General features: G+C 37.1%; 1 long non-coding RNA gene across 1 annotated transcript; it reads right to left on the bottom strand.

The window, feature by feature from the left end:
• Positions 1-1,902: 1,902 nt before the first annotated feature.
• LOC106025820 (uncharacterized) lies at positions 1,903-22,959 on the bottom strand. The gene is made up of 2 exons (XR_001199383.2): positions 22,872-22,959; positions 1,903-2,632 (listed from the first exon to the last, which is right to left on the bottom strand). It is a non-coding gene; the product is annotated as an uncharacterized LOC106025820 (long non-coding RNA).
• Between the last annotated feature and the right edge of the window lie 2,264 nt (positions 22,960-25,223).

Raw genomic sequence — 25,223 nt, forward strand, 5'->3', positions numbered from 1 at the left:
CAGACAGCCAGCAGGACACCATGCCACTGGGTAGCTGAAAGTGTTGTTCTTTTCTCAGTTGACGTAAAGTTGCGATGCATCTTAAAACTGATGGTATCACTGCTTCAAAGCAATGGGGTATTTCTTTGGCATTTCCATGAATTCTGGTTCTTAACATCTTGGGAAAGTAATAGATATTTATTGTCTTTTTTTAGGTTTTGTCAATTTAAATAGAAAAGTGCCCTATGATTGTGGTTGGCAGGATGGGAGAATATCTCCGTATGTGAGAGAATGAGATAATTCTTTCCTCAGGCTATTAAGTAAGGACATAGAACACACAGGCTGTCTCGTGTAGACTAAAAGAAAAGATAAAGACATAGGAATGGAATAAGTTTGGCAATTAATTGTCACTATTCTAACACATACTGGGGCCACTGTCACCAAGGACACTCAGTCATGGTATGGATAAGACTTACTATGATTATGTCTACTTCTATTTCTACTCAAATACTCTGCTTTTAGCCTAATCATGTATATAAGTGAAAGCAGGGATTCAATGCAATGGATAATTTTATAGGACATACAAGACAGCTATTTCATAATATGTATGTTGGATTGTGGTTAGTATTAACATTTCTGAGAATACCTCTTTGACGATCTGTTGTAGTCAGGGTATACAAAGGAAAATATTTAATACAGGGCACATAATTTGGAGGATTATTTTATAATAGTCACCCAAAGAGTCAAATGCAAAAGGGTGCAGGAGATCAGTCCAGACCTAGAGACCCAAAGAATCAAGCTGACAGCCTGGGCGCCATGGCAGTATTCTTCAGGAGTCTAGCTGACTCCTGAATGGCAATGTCCTCCATGAGTCCAACCAGAGATGTAGAGCCCACAACAATGTCTCATGCAAATCTGTATCAAGGATCTGCATTGGGAAGGCCCAAAGGTCAGTGGTAGAAGCCAGAAAGTCTGCACCAGTGAGACAAAGGCTCTGTGTCAGCATGCTGAGGGACCTGTCCTGGAGCCAGGAAGTGATGCTCCAAGAAAGAACCAGAGCTCCCCTGAAGAGAACTGTAGTCATTCTCAGTGACCACAAGCCCCTGAGCTCCTCTGACTATGAGAACAGCCAAGTTCACATCAGGAAAGCCAACATGACAAGCTTCTCCAGCAAGAACAACAGCGCACCATTTTCCCCTCCAGTTCTCCTTTTATGCTGTTGGCAACAATCCTCGGGTGGGCCTTCGACACCCAGCACCATGCTGATTCAGTTAGATGGGTATTACAAATTGACTATTTGTTAATCTACCACACCATCCCTCCTTTTAAATTGCTTTGTACCTCTCCATCCATTTGCTTTGTATTGACTCAGGATTTCCTCCCCACCCTCCACATGTATATCCTGATGTTTTATATTGTTATTCCCATTGGTGCAGTTTGGATGTGGTTTGTCTTCTAAGGGTTCATGTGTTGTAATCATGGTCTTCAGCATGGCCAGGTCAAGAGGTACTAAAACTATCAAGAAATAGGAGATCATTGTCTTCCAAGGTGCTGTTGTTGGAAGGGATTAAGGTAGTTTTTATGGAATCCTGAGTTAGTTCTCAACAGAGTGAATTGTAATGAAAGAGCAAGACTGGCCATTCCACCATGATGAGATGCAACCAGTGTCCCTTTCCAGAAAAGGCACTGTGCTATTTGAATTTTCAGTCTTCAAAACCATGAGCCAAGTAAACCTCTTTTCTTTAAAAATTACTAAGTCTCAGGTGTTTGGTAATACCAACAGAAAACTGTCTAAGACATTTAACATTTCATTCAGTATAACTATGTAGCTAGCAAAAATCCAAGGCTCTAAAAATTCTTCCACTTTGTTGCTTCTGATAAAGTATTTATTCAATTTGCATACCATTTTGTAGAACTCATCAAAAAGTTATATATGCTTTATTTATATTCATTATCCTTCAAAATATACAATAAATATTTGTTTCCATAAAAGAAAAATGGAATATTTATTTCATATTTTATATCTATATCAGATACTTTGTATTATGTGCTATAAAGTCTTAACTATTTCTTTTCATTTAACTCTTAAACAATTATATGAATTATAGAAATTCATGGACTTTGCATTATCAATATGAGAAAATGGGGCACAAAATGCTTACATAGTTATAATGTGATGGTCTAACCATAACTGTTTCTTTCTCTAAACCTATAAAAATCCTTTTTACAGTATACATTATAGAGTATACTGGAAAATCCTAAACTATTAGGTTCAGGATACATCTTTATAGTAATAATACTAACTACAATAATAATACACATTCCCTGACTTCATCTTTTATGCTAAAGTTCTAAGTTTTCACAAGTGTCAACGTACCAGGTAACTCAAATATAAAAGTCATTATCTCCTAAACCAGGACACTGGGCATGGAGTTGTGTACTTGGCCTTGACTTAAGGACGCTGCATCTGGAAGCAGGAGTCAGACTGAGGCAGTCCATCCCAGAGCCTTCATGCCATAGTGTGAAAAACCAAAGTCCAGGAAGCTTTTGGTCAGGAGCTGCAAAGGATCCCAAGGAGGGTTGGTTGCTCTTTACTTTTGAGGGCTTAGCAGCGAGGAGCGCAGTTTCCTTCCGTGCATTTCCGTGCTGCTCCCTGGTGACACAATGAATGAACGTAGTTAACAGTGGCTGGAGCATCGCAGCAGCCCTCACTTCCTTCCTTCCGGCCTCTGCTGCTCTTCACTGCACCCTCTCCACACGCCAAACACACAGAGCTGAACGGAGCCTCTTCTGCTCCCCAGCACACACCACTGCACACACATACACGGATCTTTACACACTTGACATCCCATGCACTCAGATGCACTCGTCTTCTTCAGATTCTCAGCTCACAATGTCCTCATTGTCTAACACATCCTCGGCAAGTGCTGGGCTATTTCTTAATATGTATCTCAGAAGTCATCTCCACAGGACGTGTTCTCGCTGCCTCTCCCTGCACCCCACTCCCAGAGCTGGGAACAGGGAGACTTCTCTGTGCTCCCACATTCCCTGAACACACCTCTCTCAGGCCGTGTTATAAATCCTCTCTTGGCCAGCTTTTCTAGGGCAAAGAGCTGGTTATTAATCATTCTTTATGCTTCACAGAATATTTGGAACATAACTGCCCTAAAAAACATGCACTAAATAAAAGAATCAGTAAAAACAGAACATAGCTGGAAAATTATCTCAGTCACTAAGTCACCTCATTCCTACCTATACTTTTAAAAAGTGGGTCAGAAACTGCCAGCCACGTGTTTTGAGGAGACATCCTCTGGTCTTGCTTAGCTGAAGGACAGAAGGGAAAGGCTCTGAAGAGGAGACACAAAAAGGTCAGAGCAGGTGTCGGAGCAGTGGCTGCCTTGAGAGAAGCTGCCAGATCACAGAATGCAAATGCTCCCCTTCCTGTTGGCAGCAACTTGAGTCAGATGAGAAGATCGCCTAACCCAGAATGAGAGGTCACTGGCCAGTGTGGGCTACCTGAGGGCTACTCAGCGTTCCATCTGCCATACAGGGGAAAGCGCATTTTCAAGTTCATTAAAATGATCAAAAGAAAGGACAAACTAAAGTAGAGGTGTGAAGTAGAATACTGTGAACTGTGGGAAGAAAGCTCATGTAACCTTCAAGAGGGCCTCCTCTCCGCTGCTTGTCAAAATGTTAAAGACATTTTTTGTTTTTCAAGGACTTTTACAAGTGGATTGATGTTTGACTAAATCAGACTCTGGCCTGTGCTGCCAATTTTCACTGCCTACTCGTTATGGGGGCTGTGGCGTTCTTCTAACAAAACAGGCTGACTGCCTCTGCACAAGTAGGATTACTGAAAATGTTATGATAGATTGATAAAACTTTAAAAAATAGTGGGATATATTTTTCCCCTGCAGAAGAGAAAAATACCTTATTTGTCAATGAATGGGAGACAACTCTGGACATACCTTCAGAAATCTAGATGTGAACCCAAGCTCACCTGGAGCAAGTTGTTCAGTTGTCTCGTAGTTGGTTTCTTAATCCACAAAGCAGTAAAATAACACTTTCTTCTAAGAATTCTTATAAAATGAATAAGAATTAGGAAAAATAAGTTTATTTTTGAGACGTATACATAGTAATGTATCTTTATTATTTAGAGAAAATAATTTACTACTTTGTTTAAAGTATTCACCAAAAGATGTGCTAATAATTTTAACCACAGTAACTATTTAGTAATAAAATGAATATTAAGTCCCTAATATTCTAATAAAATATTTTTTAATTCTTCAAAATTTAGTTACTGAGCAGAAGGAGCTCAGTGGAGTTAGCAGCAACTCCTCTCAGGAAAGAGGAACACTATCAGTTAATCCGGGATGGTGTGTGGCAGCATGATCTCTCAGATGGGGCCTGGCTGCTGCTATATTCCTAGAAAAGTCAAGGAGGGGAGTAGAATGTAGCTACCTGGAATGGAACTCTTTTTTTTTTTTTTTTTTTGTCTTGTCTTGTCTTGTCTTGTCATGCGAGTCAAGCTGGCCCTGAGCTCACTTTGTAGCTCAAACTGGTCTCGAACTTGCAACGATCCTCCTGCCTCAGCCTCTGAGTGCTGGGATTACAGGTGTGCAACAGCATGCCCGGCTGGAACTCTTTTAAATTAATGGCATCCAGATTAAAATACACACACACACACACACACACACACACACACACACACACACACAGCAGAATATCATGCAAACGTCTTGTTCCCACTTCAGTTCCAAGGAATTGGATTCTCTAGGAGGAAGACCAGAATGTATGTATTTTTCTCTAATGCTTAAAAGTTTTTCTTATGGTCACCCTCTTTGAGTTAGAGTTAGTACTTTAAGATTCATAAATGGTTATTTTCTAAAGTTATTAACCACAATTCTAAAGCACAAGATATAGTGAGGATAATATTTGTCTAGTATATGAACTTCTATTTTTAGCTAAATTGTAAAGAATATTCATGTATTAACATTCTTGAATATTCACATGTGCTAACTTTTTGAATTTATTGGAAATGGGATTTCCATCTGTGGCCAGGCATTAAACTCACATGGTCCTCTTGCCTCCACCTCAAGAGAAATTAGGATTAAAATTGTGCAGCAGATGACCACTCCTTTAAATATTAATAGACCTTCAAAAGAGTGGAGCTTTTTAATTTTTAAAAAAAAATCATTGTATTGACTTCTTCAAGAAAGAAGACTATGAATTGAATTCCTCTAAATTAGGTTGTTAGTCACCTGCAAAACACAGTTTTCTTTCTCTAAGTCTTTGTTTGTTTGTTTGTTATTGAGACAGACTCTCACCATGCAGTTCAAGCTAGCTTTGAACTACTACGCAGCACAGGACGGCCTCAAACTCACAGTGATCCTCCTGCCTCATTCTGGCATTTCAGGAGTGTGCCACCACACCCAGTTTTATGTCTCAAATTCTAACATTTAACTTAGACAGTGATACTATGAAGCTGGCACTATTATTATCCCAATGAAATGGTTATCAAGAGGTTAGTGATTGGCCAAAAATCAGGGTTCAGCACCGAAGTTTCAACCTAGGTGGGTTGATTCTTAAACATCTTCACTTTTATTTTATTTATTTGTTTGGTAGTGGGGATTGAACTCATGACTTTGCACTTGCCAAGCAAGTGCTTGTGCTGCTGAGCTAAATCCCGGACCCAAATGTCTTCACTTTTATTATCATTAGAAGGAAAATTATTAATATTCTTTTTCTTCTTCTTCTTCTTCTTCTTCTTCTTCTTTTTTTTTTTTTTTTTTTTTTGGTACCAGGGATTGAACTCACAACCTCAAGCTCACCAAGCAGGTGCTTGAACCACCAAGCCAAGTCCCCAGTCAGGAAAATTATTAATTGGAAACATTTCTCATTCATGTATTATATATCAGGCAACATGTTAGGCACTAAAAATATGGTTATGAGAGGAAAAAAAAGCCATGCCTCCAAGTTGCTTAAGAGATAGGCAGTTAAATAGGCAGCCAGAGTGACATTTTGAAAGTTCAAGAACCTGTGAGTGCAGATAGAAAGGCAGATGACCAGACAAAGATTAGTTGCACCATAGCTAAGCGTAGGACTGGGAGCCAGCCTACCTCTGTGTCTCTATATTATGCATTAAGGGCTAAGGATATGACTTAGCACAATGTGCTTCAATTTCCTTTCTAAAATGTGGGTTAATGTTAGTGTCAAAGTCATAAAGTTGCTATGAGAATTCAGTATGATAACTATGTAAATTATGAAGCACACAGCAAGTGCTCAGTGCCCAGCTCAGTCCTGCCCGCTTTGAGACACTGAAAGCCTCCCTTCTTAGAAACATGAAGAATGCAAAATGCAGAAAAAAGTAAAGTGCCAGTCTATCAGTGGGTGTATTAATCATATGTTCATCTGCTAACTGTTGATTAGTTGATTGACAGAGAAGTGAGGATAAGAAAAAAGTTATTTCATTGCAGATCGCTGCCTTTATATATCACACTAGTTTTTCTTTTTTCCTCCTCTGAGAATATTTTTGTGTGAGAGCTTTGATGCTTATTGATTTAGAGAAACAGAACATCATATATTGTGTAGTGGTAAATGTCTCAAGAACAACCTTAAGGATGTTTCTGCAATCTCCTTTCCCTCTGTTTTGTTTTTCCTTCAAGATGTATCCCAAAATGATATTTAGTTTGACGTTTAAATCTTAACATGCTGAAAAAAACTACCTAGATTTTTAATATCCTCTAGAAACAAAACCTGGTCTGTACTTTCGTTGTTTTGCTACAATCATTTTTTGGAGATTTTTAAAACTCAATTTCTACTTCCATAGTATCCTATGACTGACATTAGCAAACACTGCTCTCTTCACCTGGATTTGTCTTGTGTGAAAAAGAAATAGGTTGACAATTTCATTATTGCAATGACAACATCTTGACATTATTTGACACTTCTTCATGCCTAGTAGTGTGACAATTATACTACATTGGATAGAAGTAGGTATAACACTTACTTGTGTTATGTCTCCTAGACCAACAGAATTTATGTCACCTAGACCAACAGGTTGGTAAAAGAAAGCCTGGGAAGTAAGCATGAGTAATACCTGCAAATGACCTGTAACTGTCACGTAACTGAAGTTCTCAAAGTATGAACCATGTCATCTCTAATCCCAGGCAAGATGGCCAAGGCATGCTGAAATCATAGGGTTTTATATCTTTGGTGTCTTTTTTCCTCTTCCAGTCTTGTTCTCTAAATTTCAATTAAAATGGATTTTCTTGGTTACTGCCAACCCTTGTTTAAATTATCGGCTCATAATTACTGTAAGGTTCATTGATAATGATGGGTGAGGGAGATGTTTTATCTTCTAAGATCACCTGAATTCAATAGAGCATCAAACCTTAAGACTCCTAAGATTATGCAGTAGATTTCGGCATTAAGGTATAATTTGAAGTCTTTGTACTTTTATAGTATACATACACATTTATAGTTTGTAATTTGTTTTTCAAAATCTTAATAAATTTACTAATAAGCTATGTTGAGAGTTAATCGATTGCTTTGATATTGGTATTAACAAATGTCTTAGTTAACTCTTTGAAATACAATACCATATACTCACAATTTAAAAGAGGAAAGGTTTATTTTGGCTCACAGATTGTGGAGGTTTCAATCCATGGTCAAAAGGCTTTAAGGCAGGGTGTCATGGCAGAGGGGTGTGATGGAAAATAGAAAGCCAGCTCATGGCATGGCAGCCAGAAGCACTGAAAGATCAAGGGAGAAGGGAGAGAAATATGGCCCTGCAGTTCACAGCCCCAGTGACCTACTTCCTCTGGGCAGGCTTCACTTCCTAACATCACAGTTAGCAATAAACTCATCTACTGATAAGTATTATGCCCCCCTGTACCAGTCACCCTCAAATAGCCCCATCTATGAGTACATGAGGTTAGATATAAACCATAGCACCAGATAGACTCTTACACCTTCATTCAAAGATAATTTATGAAGAAATAGTCTGAAGTAATTTTGAACTATGAGAATTTTATATATGTAGATTTTCAAATAATATTTAAAAAATGAGTTATGTAGTATCTCCAAAAATGTCATGTGTTTTAGATAGTGCTTTTAAGTGTCACCTTTGTAGCATAATCAGAATAGATATTTTTGGCATGAAGTATTGATATAGACATTAACTAATCCTAGGTCATTTCCATTACTGCAACAATTCATATAATAAGCCACATTATTCATTAAGTTAATTCATATTTAATAAGTGGCTATTATGTATAAGGAAGTTTGTTTTGTTTTAGACTAGAGATGCTCCCTACACCTATGCAATTTATAGTCTAGGAGAAGAAACAATACTTACTTATAATCACATGAATAAACATATAATTAAAATTTTTAAAAATTTTCTACAGCAGTGGTTTCCAATCTCAAATTAAGGGTGGTTTTTACCCCTCTTTCAAGGAGACTTCTTACAAGTTTGATCATGTTTTTCATTGTCACAGTTGGTCAAGGTAGAGAGTGAATTAGTAATAGATAAAGGCCAAGGAGGCAGCTAAGCATCCTAGAATGCATATTCTAAAATGCTTTTCCATAAACAAGAAATAATCCAGCCTGACATGTCAGTAGCACCAGAGATGAGAAACTCTGCTCTAATAGGAAGCCATATCATATCTAAGGAGCATACACTGTTGGATGGGACTGGGAATTAATCAGGATCTCTGTATTATCCAGTATAGAGATTCACAGAGTGATACATTACACAATAAAAATCATAGGCTATCTTACTTACTTTTCTTGTTGCTGAGACAAAATACCTAGCACCCAAAGTTAAAAGGGGAAACGTTTATTTAGTCACACTTTGTAGAGGTTTCAGTTCTTGGGTGCTGACTTCAAGGCAGCACGTCAAGGAAGGGTGTCACACAGAAGAAAGAGCTCATGACAGGCAGAAGACATAAAAAGCAAGCAAGTGTCCCACAAGTGACAACAGCAATTTCTTTCTGCAACTTTTATTCTACCTAGGTTACTGTCATGGCTTAGGTCAATGGCCCCGAAGCCTCATGAATTTTGGACTGAGTCAGATCTAGCATTCGTGATTGGTTTGTTGTCTAGCCCTTGGATTGGTGGTGTGAGTATTTCACCTGTCCTGGGGTGGAGCCAGGATATGATGTAATGGCTGGAAGAAGGTATGTCTCTCTCTCTCTCTTGTTGGTTTGTGCCTTGTGGTTTGCAGCTGCCATGGACTGTGGCTCTGCCATGCCACCCTGTCTTGGAGCCAACTGACTATGGACTGAAATCTACAAGAACTGTAAGAAGTAAACCTTTCCTTCCCTAACTTTGGACACCAAGTGTTTTGTCTCAGCAACGAGAGTAAAAAGTAACTAAGAATTTGGTACCAGAGGAATGGGGTACTGTGACTGTACCTGACCATATGGTTCAAGAGCCTTTGGAAATGGCTTGCAGGCAAAGTTTGGGAAGGTTCAAAGATGTCACCTAAATGCATAGAGCTATATATGCATACGCATAGAACTGTTTATGCTGTTTATGCTGTTCTGTAGAGGAGATTCTGGTTGGAGCTCAGGAGATCAGAAAGTAGGCTGATAAAAAGCCTACCAGTGAAGACCAGGCTCAGGAGGTGTCTGCTGGGAATAAGGACTGCATTGGTTGTTGGACTCCAGTTGATGTATGCCATAGCTTGGCAGAAAGTTTGTCTACAGTTTGCTCATGTCCAGAGACTTTGCCTGAGACTAGGATTAAGGGTGGTACACTGATTAGTCCAGGAGAAGGCATTTCAAGGCAGTGGAATGTTAAGGCTGTGGCTTGGCTATTGTTGGGGGCTTTTAGCAGATTTGTGTTGCAAATCAAGAGCAAAGAGCCCAGCATGATAATTTGAAATGCTGTCTATATGGCCAGAAGGAAAACTCCAGTAAAGCTGTGGACTCCAGTAAAGACAGAGCTAAGACTTCAATAAGAAGGAACAGAGAAATTAAAAAGATAGCTAAGGGACATCCCAGGAAGCAGCGGGTCCCCTTCTTTTGCAGTCTCGAAGTTGCAAAAGTGAAAGACTTTGCTCAGAGGAGAAAGCTGCAGAGCATCATGCTCCAGAATGGTGACAGGGGCCACATGAGGTTCCAAAGTAGTGGCAGCCATATGAGGTTTCAAAATGGCAGCAGCCACACCAGGTTCCAGGTTGGTGGCAACATAGAGCTTTTCCTCACATTCAGGTTCACAGAGCCTAGCAATCCTGGCACTCGTCCCCTACAGCCAAGAGAGAGAAAAGTCTGGCTACTGCTCCAGCTGGCAGCAAACCTTGGCAGCATCCACATGGTACTGATTTTAGGTGCCATGCCATTTAGGAAAATGCACAAATTCTGAGGGTAAGACAGCTTCCACCTCGATTGCAAAAGGCCTGGCAGACCAAGCAATGTGGCGCTAAGAGGGCAGTATGTAAAGATGTAAGGGTGAGGCCAAAGGTGCATTGGAGACCCCAGAAGTTTGAAAATGCCAGGATCATGGATCATCCAAGGAAAGCTGCAAAAACCAAGCAGAGAGTGCTTAAGAGAGAAGCTGTGGGAGCTGAAATCCCTGAAAGTTCTGTGGGGATAAAATCACACCAGCCTTTTGGAGTTTACAATCAGATTGCTTCAAATGCTGAGCGTGGAACTCTAGGACTTAATGTTTGCCCTGCTGGATATTGGACTTGCTTTGTTTCCAATGATTTGTACTTTCCTGTTTGTAACATTTGGAATGAAAATGTTTATCTTGTGCCTTTGCATTTTGGAAATGTTTAACCTTGTTTCATTTGTACGGAGGGTTACAGTTAAGAGTTTGCCATAGATCTTGGAAAAATCAGGGCTTGAAATATTAGGACTTTGGCAACTCTTGGAGATGGACTAAATGTCTTTTGTATAAAGGATGGTTATGAGTCTTTGGGACTCGAGGTGGAATGTCATGGTTTATGTCAGTGGCCCTCAAGCCTCATGAATTATGGACTGGGCCAAATCTAGCGTTTGTAATTGGTTCATTGTCTTGTGCTTGGATTGGTGGTGTGAGTGTTTCATCTATACCCCGGTGGAGCCAGGATATGATGTAATGGCAGGAAGAAGGTATGTCTCTCTCTCTTGCCGGTTTGTGTCTTGCAGTTTGCGGCTGCCATGAACTGCAGCTCCACCATGCCACACTGCCTTGGAGCCAACTGAATATGGACTGAAGCCTCCAAAAACTGTAAGAGATAAACCTTTCCTTCCCTAACCTTGAGCATCAGGTATTTTGTCTCAGCAACAAGAGTAAAAGGTAACTAAGACAGCTAGCTAACCTTGGGCAGGTGTCAAACCAACCAATGGATCAAGTTACTAATCACACACCCTTAATCCTACCATTGCACCATGAATCAGTCCTCGTGTCACACACTAGATCCAGCCACCTCTGGAAAGTTCCACTTATAACTGCATGAGGATTTGATGGGCGTGGTCATCTTATACACAAATGACAACACAGGGCGTACTTGTCTTGCTATATTTCTAGCCCTAGTAAAAACTTCAAATAGGAGAGACTTTGCATTTGTATCTGTCTCATTTACTTTATTTTTTATGAGACACAATATCTGATACCCACAGTTTAAAGGAAGAGAAATTAATTTTGGTCCACAGTTACAGTTCGCGGTCATCTTGTTCCTTGCAGAATTGGATAGCAAAGGGGCATGGTGGAGGAAAATGTTCTTACCCTATGAAGACCAGGAAGCAGAAGGAGAAGGGAGTAGTCTGGAAGAGAGATAAACCCCTCTAAATCATCCCCAGTGAAACATCTCTTCTGATCAGACCCAGCCTCCTAACAGCAACTCACCTGTCTGTACAGCCTTCACAATTCAGTCTTCTTCCAATGCCCTGCCTATGAGGCCATGAGGCTTTCAGGGACATCTAGATATAAGTCACAACACTACTTGGTAAGGAAATCAGAAAGTGAGGGACTATTTGGTTAGTGCAAACTCAAATAGGAAGCAGAGAATAAGATTAGGCATCATTTCAATAATCAATCATAGTAAGGGCTGGTTATCAGAACTTGACTTTGTCACTTATTTGTTATTTCTGTTGTGCCATTTTTTCTTCATACAAAGTAAAACAAAAATTTCTTACAAACAAAAGGGTCTATGTGGTTGTTATTGAAAGTAACATATTGCCCAGAAAAGGATAGCCAGTCTTGGAGAAAAGCCAATAATAGATAGTAAAGGCTATAGTTCTAAAAATGCAATGAACGTTGACCAATCTCAGGTGTCTCCAGAAAATTAAAAAAAAAAAAACAGGAAAATAATTCAGGGATAGCAATATAAAGATGGACATGGATTCTGGTAAGAAGTGAGCCTGATGTGATTATCAGCATTGTGTGTCAGTCTTGTCTCTGGTTTGGCGAGACTGCAGCAGTTATGATGAATGGGTTCTACAACTCCTTCAGTTAAAATATTTTCAGTACGTTTCTGGAACTTTCCATCTGCACAAAAGGAGAAATATAAAATAATACAAACAGAACATTCCTAACTGGAGAATATAGTATACATGTTTCCAGAAACTATAAGGCTGTCACCAACCCAGTCAGGTATGCTATGAAGTAGCAATACTATACAATGGTATAGTGCTATCTTTGTTCCTATGTAGTCAAAATTAAGGTCAGGAGGACTTTGGGATTCTTTCCACATTCCTGCCTGGGGTTAGGTCTTTTTTTCTTGGGAGAAAGAAATGTAATCTTTATTGTCCCTTGGTTTCCTGTCTTTACACATGTTACTTAGCACTTCTTGGATCTTTTTGTCTCCAAATCAAAAATATCAACATCTCTGGTAAATGGAAAAGGAGCTAACTCAGTAGATAGCTCAACAGTTGTTACTTTTTATTATGATTGTTGTGGTTTGTGTCTAGATGTCCACCCAAGGCCTCATGCAGTTACAGATGGGGCTTTTTCAGAGGTGGCTGAACCTAGAATATGTGATGCTGGGATTAAGGGCATGTGATTATTAATTAGTCCACTGATTGGTTTGCCATCGCCTTAACCCCAGGGCCTAGATAAGGTATAAAAGGGGTAGAAAGAAACTGCTACGGTAACCTGCTTGCTTTGCTCCCTTCTGCCTGCCATGAACTGTTTTTGTTCTGCAATGCCTGTGTGCCATGCCGCTGTGCCTTGGAGCCAGCAGATTATAGACTGAAACCTCTGCAAACTGTGAGCTAATTAAACCTTTCCTCCCTTAACTTTAGACATCAGGTATTTTGACTTATCAATGATAAAATTAACTAGGGCAAAAGGAGTTTTATACATATATAAGCTATCTTATGGCACTTTTCATGAAAATCATTGTGTTTCACATTTGAGTTAAAAAATGATGCTATTTTCTTTTTAGTTTGGCTTAAAACATATACTGTACGATAGTTATTATAAAATTATATGTAAGAGCTATAGAACATCTGGAAAATTCTAAATAACACAAAAAATAAAAGAAATTCTTTTAATCTAAATATTAGTAACTCCTATTAATAAGTTAAATTATCTCATATATCTTAACATGCATTGTGATGAAGTAAAATAGATAAAAAGAGTGCATATCTCAAAAATATATGAAAGATTTCAGTTTTGAAAGTTCCAGACAATCTTAACATACTCCTTAAAGCCCTAATAAGTAATAAAACAAGCCTGAGAATAGAAAGTAATGCGAAGAGTATAAAGTATATTAAAAATGTCAGTTATACTATTTCAAAGTTTCTAACAAATGATTTAAATCATTTTCTGTGTAATTTTGGGCCTGGAGTTTTAAATATTCAACATTTAATAAATGGGATGTTATAGAAATAGAAGATTTTGTTCCTTCTCTAAAGAGAATTATTCATTTATTAGCCTTAGCTTTGTAATTGAGTGCCGACTACATGTTTATAACAAATGAATCATACAATAGGGCCACCTACACATAATTCTATTACCTTTGTTTTCTACAGAGAAAGATCAGTAAAAAATGTATTTGTGTGAATTTATAGCCTGTTATTTATACTTAAATTTATGAGTCTAAAAATATTACTGAGTGGCATTCTAGTCCTAAATTAGTTCATATCCTGAAAATAGATATTTTAGATGCCTCTGGTGCACATATTTATCCTGTAGTTCATCACCCTTGATTTTAGTTGTGGCTACTGCGGGTAAACCTACATAAACTTCAACTGGGATTAAGGGTATGTGATTATTAATTAGTCCACTGATTAGAGGCTTCCTGTGTGCTGCCTGTCACTGTGTTCTGTCCTGCGAGTCTACAGACCCCAGCAGTGGGCAGGATCTTGTTTAGTGGGTAGACAGATAGCTTTAAACTCTGAGGAAGTTCACAACCTTGAGAACAAATCTTGGTCAATGGTCCAATAATCTAATAAAAAATTCTGTCTGACTTTGATTGCTGCAGACAATAGTTCTAGAGCCATACCAGGTACACTTTTCAGGCGGTCCTGGCAAAACTGAACTCTCACTGTTATGGCGTTGGCATTACTGATGCATATTTCTGTTGACTCTTTCTCCTTCCTTTCCTACCTTATATTCCTCCCCATTCCTTGTCACAGGAGTCATTTCAGACAAGAACTTTTTGTATGCAAGTTGCCCTCAGGCTCAAAAACAGCAGATAAAAATGGTCTCATTATTTGTGTACAAGTTATAGTCTAATAAAATTGAACCATGGTCTTTTATCCTTGAAATCAGAAGTGTTCCACAGGACTCTAGTATGTAATCTTGGTCAAGATAAAATCAAACTTTTAGTATTTATGCTGCCAAGGCAAGCACAGATAAACTCAAACTTCTAAATATGAACCAGTCTTCTAAATATTTGATTCAAATTTCTTAAATGAATGATTTAAATTTCTAACATCCCCAGTTCCTGGCGGGGTGGTATTAATCGGGGCTTTCAATGAGTTGATTATCTCATTTTAAGAATGGTAATAGCTACCTCATTGCAGTACGGTCCTAATTTCCAAGACATGAACACAATCTATGTGTTCATCAACAGATAAACAAGTAAATAAAATGTGATACATACATACAGTGAAATATTACTCAGTTCAAGTAAAGGAGAAATCCTGCCATATGTTTTAACACAGATGAAACTTGAGAATATTGCTAAGTGAAACAAGCCAAATACTGCATGATTCGACTTATATGAGATCTATAAAGTAATCACAGAGCAGAATATGGAATGGTGCTTGCCAGGGCCTAGGAGGAAATATGTATAAAATTTCAGTCAAACAAGACGAGTAAGCTCTAGAGATCATCTGTACATCACACCTGTAATTAACAGTACAGTACTGTGTATTTCAAAATTCACTGCAAGGGTAGATTTCACATTAAATGTTGTAACTACAATAAAAAGTAATAAAAATCTGACCATGGCAATGGAGGTGCACATGCAATGAATAAGGAAGTAGCTCATTGGAATGCAAAAGAAGGATTGCCAGCTAGCGAGAAGAATTCTAAGTGTCTGTCATTTGTAATACTGAAGCAACAGACTTAGCTTTATGATGTTACCTTTAGCTTTCAGATTCTTGGTAACAAGTTACTCCCCTGGAGACTCAGCCTATTGTGTTCTGTTGTAACATCTTTAAAAATGTTCTTTGCTCTACAAACGCTGGCATTGTAGTCTTTGTTAATGCTCTCAGTTTATAATAACACGTGCTGTTGTACTGTCAGAAACTTCCAAGACAGAGATGGTATTCAGGGTACACACTTTACAATGACAAGAGTCAGTGATGTCCTTCACCTTGAAATTTTAATAGCAATCACATACAAACAAGAGCACAGGTGTGGAATATTGAAAGCCACCATCTTTAAAGTAGAATTAGAATTTGGGTATGCATAGCTCTTCTTTAAAACATACATCCTTCCAAAAAGACTCAGAGAAGGCCAAACTTCTACAATTTTTTTTCCACAAATATCAAATATTTATAGCACATTCATTGGTTTAGATTTCTTCTATTATGTTGCCCAGATGGTAGAAACCTCCCATAGCCTTTAAAACATGTTGACCCTTGGCTACTTAGTGACACACAATGACACTGCAGTCAAAGTGCTAAAACAAATGCAACCAGACACTTGACCAGAGGGTAAAAGAAATATCTTAGGTGGCAAAACTAAATAATAAGCTAAGGATTCATTACCTGAAAAGATTTGCTGATAAGGAAAGGTACTCAACAGTGAGAATTCTTAGTCTCTTGCCTTCATTCAACTAAAGTATTCTGGATCCTGACATACGCTCTTTGAACTATAGAGCATTAATATGCAAAGGCTTGGAATTTAGATTTAATTTTTCCCTATACAAACATTGTGTTAGGCCTTTGATTCGTTATTTGTTGTTTTTAAGATCAAAATATTGGCTTCATCTGAGAATATTTCATATAAATACATGTATATGCATGCATATACATGGACATACATAAGATACATATATACAAATACAAGTATACATACATAAAATTCCATGATTGCTAGGCAAACCCTCAAAATGGCATCAACATATTTCAATAATGCTTCACAACTTCACTGCATGTTTGTGAAAACTCTAGTTGAACTAATTCCTAGTCTTGATGATCTCTTAAAAATAGCATAAAAAAATTCAAGAGATGAAAGAAAAAAACTCTCCTCAACATTTTTAATGAAGATATTATGATTTGATTCATACAGATTTAGTCAAGTTAGCACCAAACTTGATTTGTTTGATTTTGATATGTAATATGAGCTCTTGGAACTTCTTATTTACTTGTCCTACCTAGGTTTAAAAAAGAGTTCCTTGATTTTGACAACATTGGCTTTGTCTAAAGGTTATCTTAATATAACAGAAATTTCACCACTGCTTGAGCTTGCTATTGTGAAATGTATTTCCACTTAACAAAAAGTTTCAGGTCTACACATTTTGTACACATTTAATCATATTTCCACAAATTTTTAGATAATTATAATGATGTTGTTGTCCTGAGATATGATTATAGCTCACAGGATCATGGTTCTTTGATGTCATTTTTATTTTGGTGATCATAAACTTTCCTCTTTTACAAATATATACAACAGGGATGCCTATTCTTGATTCAACCCTTGCCCCTTCCTGTCTCTGGAAGCAGTTCTATGGCTCTATTTTGGATCTTCCTTAATAAATGAGGTCTTTCTACTAGGACCCCAGATTTTGTAATTTATTATTAACTGGAGTAAGTACAAAAGTGTTAGTGGGTATACACTCCGTATTTACAAAAGTTATCTATGAACATTGAAGTTCAACAGGTTGGTTGGAGAGTATATGCTGGCATAAGTAAGGATATGCATATTTCTGAAAGTTTGACTACTGATAGGCCGAGGAATCCATGATTCTAGGACAACATTCAGCCTTTTTTACTACATTAATAAAAAAAAATGTAAGTTGGATCTTCGCATATCCAATTCCATCTTGTACTAGATTCCAGAATGAAGTGATATCAACTGTTTTACATTTTAGATAGTTTGTTTCAGAGCCTGGTTTACTGAATATAAATTTCTAATCTTAGGACCTGAGCAGGTTTCCCCTAAGGATAAGACAACCTGCTGGAATACGTGCTCTCTAAACAACCGAGTATAAAACTCCACATTTTATCTTCTCTGGCATCTGGTGGCAAATGCCCCTGTTAATTACTAGCAAAATTAGCAAGTAAATAAACATAAGACTAGTATTTATAGTAACTTTATAAATACAAGAAATATTAGGAGTGATTAAAACTTACTAAGATTCACTAACAGATCCGAATTCTAAATTATGAAGATTGTACCTCTTATCCTGTTATCGTCTTATATACACAAGGACAGGAGCCTCCCATGTACATCACAGCTGTTCTGTACAGTTCCCAGGAGTTGGTGGATAGCAGATTCGCACTGTGGTTTGGGCTGAAGTGTCACTAACAGGCCTTAGAGCTTTGCTTTCAAGAATACAAGGCAGATTACATAAACTTTTGTAGAAACTGTGTTTTCTTTGGAATTATTCCATGTCTTCTCTTTAATTATTTTCTTTTTTGTCTCTCTGTAAGGACACTAGCTTTTTTTCAGTTGTACCATATGTTGCTTAGTTTTACCATTCAGTTCCAGATTTTATGTCTGGGTGCATCTAAATGACATGGAACTTGTATGACTATATTTTAAACAAGATGATTATATTGAATGTCTACCTTTCAGTTTTCTGGAACCAAACATAGCTTTGTAATTTCTCAAAAATTTTTCTCACTCTTCATTCACCTATGATACTACATACAATCTTTTCCTCATTGACACATTAACATATATCCAATAAAAAAGATTCTAATTATAACCTGTTATTGACATCATTACAGAGTCTATAAGGATGTTATCTGTGCTCCTTTTATGACTGGGTTCATGTTCTCTCTCTCCTACCATTCTCTTTCTTATATTATGTTTGCCTTGCCAGAGAGTGGGGGTATTGAGGAGAAGAACCTCTTGACAGAAGAGTTGAGCAAAGAGAAACAAGAGACTAAAAATTGTAATCCATGAAAACTCTGGTCCCAACTAATGATTGGAGGAAGGTAGTTAGAGACACAATGAATCCTAGTGTTTGGAATACGAATGAAAGACATTTGTCCTTTAGGTAATGGAAATTTGATGTTAAAGAACAGACTGATGACCCTTAATCAACCACTATAGGGATAGAGTGCTGCAAGCCTAGCTCAAACTCCAGAAGTTTTGGAATACAGTATTAAGAGGAATTTTGGAATACAGTAGTAAGAGGAAAAATTCAGCAAGTCTTTGCTTCATTTTCTTAGTCCTCACCTCAAATTTATGAGACAATCACTGTTATTTTCTCCAATTCACTCATGTAGAAACCTAGAGACAGGAAAGTTAACTAACTCTCAAAGAGGACAACAGCAATAAGGTGGAAACAGTTCTCCAGCTCAGTCCTCCGGTTTTAAACTCAGGTTTACCCAACAGTTTTGATATCAGAATAGCAGAGTGAAGGAAATAATGGGCCAGAGAGTCCTTTCCTTTAAAAAAAAAAAAAAAATGCGTCTGTTCTTCAAGACTTGAAAACCAAAGAACAGTAGGTATGCTCAAGACAGTTTGGGATTTACAAATTGGTCATAAACATGGGGGTCTAAAAGTGGCCTCTAGAGCATTATGAAAGTGTGCGGGTGCTTGTGCCAGGCCACCACATGGAAATACTGACTTCTGTCTGTCAGGATTGACCACTCCTAGAAAAGGCATGAATTAATGACAGCCAAAGTGGAGTAACCATAAGAAAAACCTGCTTCTGATGCCAAAAGGAAGGTCACTCTAAAATCAGAATGCCCTGCTGATGGTAAACAGAGATTTGTATGTTCAGGAACTGAGACTGGTCAGAAGGAAGAAGAAGCAGAAAAACATGAAATGTACAGTGTGTCACATGTTCTCTATGGTAAACTAAATAAGTTTGTTCTATGTGTGGCTAATAAGGAAACAGATGGTAGCCAATTCAAGCAAGTCTGTATGTATTTTGGGGGTTTACAGTGAAAAATGAGGCATATGCTACTAGTGGTGTAGGGGTTGTGCAAAAGATCCTATATCTTCACAGTGCCGAGATCTTCTGGCCAATGACTATTGAAGTAGATCTTCATCACCTCATCAATGTCAAAGTTTAAAGCTGAGATACAGCATATAAAATTGATCACTACAATATACCCTGAATTAAAAACATTTTTTTTTACAACAGAAAACACATTGTCATTAGTTTCCCTGCAAGTACCATTCTGGTTTTGAACACTTATTATTCTTGTCATTTTCTTAGCATTTCTGGAAGTTCTTTTGTGCCTTTGTGAGGTATAAATTTAAACAATACTGTGAATAGAGCCGCTGAGGGCCATTCAATACAAAGGTAGTCAACCTTGTCACTGGATTTCACCTGTTGAGATGCATCGGTTTTCCCCAAAATCAACATGGCCATGAAAGATAAACTTTTAAAACTGATTCAGGACTTTGAGGCAGCCACAAGGTGTCATAACCTGAAGACACCCAGAACTGCCTCACAAAGTGTCAAGATTGAGGGGCTAAGTGTTTGAAGCAAGGGGAGTATTTTCAGGGAGATGAACAGCAGTGTGCCTTTCCCTGCAATACATTTTTAAAAATTTAAACATTAATTGTATAACTCAATCACCATTTGTATGTGGTAGATTCCAGCATTAAGCTTTGGGACTGATGAGGTGGTGGAGGTCTGCCAGTAGCCAAGGCTCTCGACATTGTGAAAATACACGGTTTACTGCATAATCCCTGACACCCACAATGGCATTTTATTTTGCTCATCTGCTGTCTTTTGAAGCTATTTAGTTCTCATAGAAATCAACAGTGTTAAGGTTTTCCTTATATTGTCTTTACTTGTATTTAAAGAAAACTGTAACACTAACAACATTATAACAACAGAAGGAAAAGTTCCCAATATTTTATCACCCAAACACACCAATGCTTACTTATCTCTGCATTACCTTCTTGTATGTCTAAATAGCTATTAGTTATGATTTTTAGTAATTTTTGTTATAATGAGTTCTCTGAATCTCAAAACTGTATATCTTACTCTCATTTTATGGTGACCCATCTTTCTCAGTGCAGTCAGTATCTATCCCTTGTCTCTTTTAAAAATCTTTATTCTTGACCTCACTTCTCTGATAGTCATATGCTTTTTGGATAGGTAATCATCTTTCTAAAGTATGATATTTGTAAAAATTTTACATGTTCACATGTAGTGTTTTGTTACATAAATTGCCTGCAATTTCTAGGGAACACAAATAATCTGCAGTAAATGTCCTTGCAAATGTCCCATAATAGGCTTTGAAAGCATTTCTCTGAAACTTACACCCAAGAATGGACTTCTGGGTCACAAGGCTTTTGCAGCTGGGTTTCTTTAGGTACTATATTGTCAGGTTGTTCTTTAGAATGGCTCCAGTCTTTTTCTTTTCAACAATAATGCAAGAAGCTTCCAGTTTATTAGGTCTCATCAGTATTGGAAGGTATCCAAATGTTTTAATTTTGCTAATTTGATCAAGTGCTATTTTATTGTTGTTTACTTTGTATTTTGATTACTGATAAGTTTGAAGATCTTGTATGAGTGTTCTTTTATTTGTGTGATGATAACTTCTAATGCTTGTCTATTTTCTTTCTTTCTTTCTTTTTTTTTGATTTGTAAGAGTTTTCTGTTAAGATTGGAATTCCTTGACTGTTTAAGATGTTACTGATATCTTCTTCCATTCTGTCGACCTCACCTACAATATTTTTTGTAAAGAAGAGACCTCTGATTATAGTATTATAATTATCAATTTGATATGCATATCTTGCGTCTTAAATACATCTTTTCCCCATGAAAATGATACAAAAATATTATCCTGTTTTTATATTGACTTTATAATTGTAAGCTTACTTTAATCTGGTGTTTATCATCATAAAAAGTAAGTAGGCAGTTTATTTTGCCCCATGAACAGACTGAGAATTTTCAGTATGACAAATGAAATGTCAAAGTCTCTTCCTGTTGGTTTCAATGTTCTTTGTATCACATATCAAGTTGTATGGATTAATAAGTTCTGTCCCCCTGTGTCTGTGGGTTCCAGAACTGTAGACTTATTAAATACTTTTAAAAAACATTTGAAAAAGAACGTCTTTTTACTGACACGTACAGATTTTTTCTTGGCATTTTCCCTAATATAATGTAAAATATATTTATATAGAATTTATATTGTAGTAGTTATTATAGGTGATCTAGAAATGATTTAAAGGATGTGGATAGATTATATGCAAATACTGTCCATTTTAGAAAAATTCGGGTTTTTATAGTTTTTCTCAAACCAGAGTTTGATTAGGGTGATTTAAAAATTTTATCCACTATGGTAATCATTAGCTATAGGCAGTTATTGAAGACTTGAAATATAGTATAGCTAGTACAAGTTGTGATGCACTGCAAATGTAAATTATATAGCTAATGTCTAATACTCAGTACAAAAATAAGAATAAAAATTATTTTTGTATTGATTATTGTCAAAATTATATTGCAAATATATTATTTAAATTCATTATAAGATGATAAATATATATACCAATTCCTCAAGAGAAATGTGATTACTATGTATCATAAATATATACAAAAAAGCTAAAATTATACCTGTTTGTTTTTACACAAAATGTAGCTAGTAAAACTATTAAAATTATACATGCAGTCAGCATTTTACTTTTATCAAATAATGCTTTAGACGGTTCAAATTATTTAGAAGACTTCCATATTTCTTTCATAGTTCTTATTTCTTTCAAATAATATAGCATTGCCTTCATTTAAGCCTTCTTACATCAGAACAAATTTTTTTTCTGCTTATCATCATCATATAAATAAATGTACAAAGCATCAGAATTCTTGCTTTGAGTACCTGATTGTCTGGCATGGAATTTCAGTACTGTGCAAAACTTGGAGAAGAGCTGAGCTTAAAAAAAAAGGTCTTGGAAGCAAACGGGAGGAAATACCAACACGATGGTTATACATATGAGTCCAAAATTGAGGAGAGAAATATGAGCTGAAAACTCTGATGAGACGATCATTAATCCAGTAACTGCCATCAAGTATCCTTAGGATTTTGATTTTGCTTTAACTATTTGCTGATTAAGATGTTTGGTAATAAGTCCTCATAATTTCCAAGAGCTTTTGGGTATTAATAAAGTAATTTTTTGGCATAAAACCCTTAGACAGAAGAGAAACCAAGCTAATTTGAGATGTTCAATGAACTGTGAACTAGTTAAAGCCTGAACTCCCAAGAGAGATGTGTCTGAGACAATGTTAAATAAAGGAGAATTTTAAAAGTAGGCAGATATCTTAAAAAAGAGAATTCATCCAAAAACATCAAGCCACTGCACTAAAATACCTGTATTTATTGATGGAGTCACAGTATAGATGGAGTGGAACCAATGAAAGGACAGGACGCAGGTCAGCGAATGAACCAAGGATTCCTAGCTTCTTGCAGGGGTAAAAATAGAGAGGATAATTGAGAATAGTAGATTGCAGAGTAGTCTATTGCTAAATAAAGAACCAACAGGTGTTTTCAGCTCGTGTGCTGGCTGGAGGAGCAGAAGAGCAACAGTGGCTCTCTCCTAAGGCGGAGAGAATCTCATTCTGTCACAGCAACTTGGCAGAAAAGACCAAATCTCAGGTGGTGGTTGGCGTGAAAGTTCTGGCTTCTCTTCTGGGGTTTTTCACCCAAGGTCCCTTTCTTTTCATTTTTGAAGAGTTGTCAGTTAGTGTTTTATGTCTCATTACAGTCTAAGTATTATCATAGAGAGTACATTTGAGGTCTAGGTTTCGGGCTTTTTGCTAGGTTCCTTCACTGATGGAGGTCACTTGGAATCTCACAAGCATCTGGAAATCAGTTGGAATCTCTGAGCCTCATGCCAGAAGCCAGGCACCAATTCTCCGAGAGATTCTCACACAAGAAGCCATGCACTTGTTAAATGTGCATCAGAAACATGTCTTCATACTGAGACCCTCCCTTTGCCCTCTGGGAATCTCTGGCTGTGTTTGATTTCTTCTGGATGATTTCATTTTGTAAATGAAAATCAAGTATGTTAAAAGACTAAGAGAAGATTCTGATGGAAAAGTTAGGACAATTAGGCACTATTTCTAAAATTTTTATTGTTCTTTTTTGGTCACAGATTGTTCATCCTTAGCTTCTTCATCCCTTAGCTTTATATTTCATGAAGGTGAGAGACAATGAGTCACTTATCAGAAGTTGGGAGAGTTGAGCTAAAAACAGCAATTCTGCTTTTCACACATATTTTATTTATGGATAGTTTTTCACTTTAAGAACTTTCAGATGGGGAAAATTTTGTGAACCAAAAGTTGATATACAGATAAAATACACAGGAAATATATAGATGTATATTTTAGATAGGTGCATGACATATAAATGGTGGAGATAGATAGATAGATAGATAGATAGATAGATAGATGCTAGGAAATAGAGAGAGAATGATGATACAATACTCTGTTCCAGTGTCTGGAGTGACTTTAGTGAGGAAGTATTGTCTGATCCAAAATATTCTTTATGGGAGTCACATTTTGACATCTGAAAAGTTCCAGATCCTTCCGGTCAGTAACTAGTAACTTGACCTTTTGAATTTTCATTCTTTCTCGCTCCACAGTGGCAACTGCTTTTCATCCCTTGTGAAATGAAGGTAATTGTTACTCAAATAAAAGTGTCACACTTTGAGAGCAGTCAGAATTTGATGTAATATTTAAAGAAAAGAATATAATTTCAGTTCCAAAATTCATTAAAAAGTAAAATAGATCTCTATCAAATAGCCCCTAAAGACATTCAGTGGTATGAAGTAGGCTTTACACAGTAAGTTGTAAATTAAGTTTTTAAAAATTCTTATTAGAACTTCTTGCTCCCCCCAAAATTCTGTTTTTGTACAAATGTCCACATGCTCCCAACTCCATTCTCAGTAGATTTTTTTAGATGATCACTCTTTTTGTAGAAAATCAGTTGCCTTTCCAAAAGGGTATAATAATGTAGATGGAGAGTGTAATTACCTGTAATTTAATTTGTTTATTTTTGTCATATGGAAGTTGGGTTTTTCTTTCTCATTAGGAACAAAAATGAAAGTCATTGAAATAGAAACTTACCTTTGTATTATTACAGATTTCTTCCAAAAGTTGTAAAATGTGTAGCTAACCACTTATTTTCCCTTTGGAATCTCTTTGATGATGAGAGGAGAGGGAATCCAATAATGACCCTGGGCCTTTAAAGGAAGTGTGTATCTTTCTCCCATGAAGTAGTACGAAAAACCTAGGGGACCCAGTATTTGAAGACCTAGCTTCTGGCCTTCTCAGACTGTTTCCTGCTGGGTGGATCTCAGATATTTCATCTATTTGCAGTCTTCCTACCAATAAATGTAGGTGTTGGGGTAGAGCAGTGAAAACAAATTTGTGTATGTCACCTCACAATCACCAAGCTTAGCTGCTGAATCTACAATGAAACCAAGGAGCTTAGTCTCTAAGGAGCAAGGCAAGCCACTGGTTTTCTCTCTGCCTTAACCTCTTCATCTGATACCTGGGATTGTCATGAGCACATAGGATAACAGGTACGGCGATGCTTTAAAACCTATGAGCACAATGCATATGGAAGAAAAAGTTCTGTTCCTCCCTTCTTTGTGTGAGCCTCCTGAGAAGTTGTTTGCTGTAGAGGGCTATGGTTATCTGATAGGGTCCCTCAAAAAAC

The sequence above is a fragment of the Cavia porcellus genome, unplaced genomic scaffold (assembly GCF_034190915.1).
Source record: "Cavia porcellus strain 051 isolate PalLab524CR breed Dunkin Hartley unplaced genomic scaffold, mCavPor4.1 scaffold_10, whole genome shotgun sequence".
NCBI classification, from domain to species: domain Eukaryota; kingdom Metazoa; phylum Chordata; class Mammalia; order Rodentia; family Caviidae; genus Cavia; species Cavia porcellus.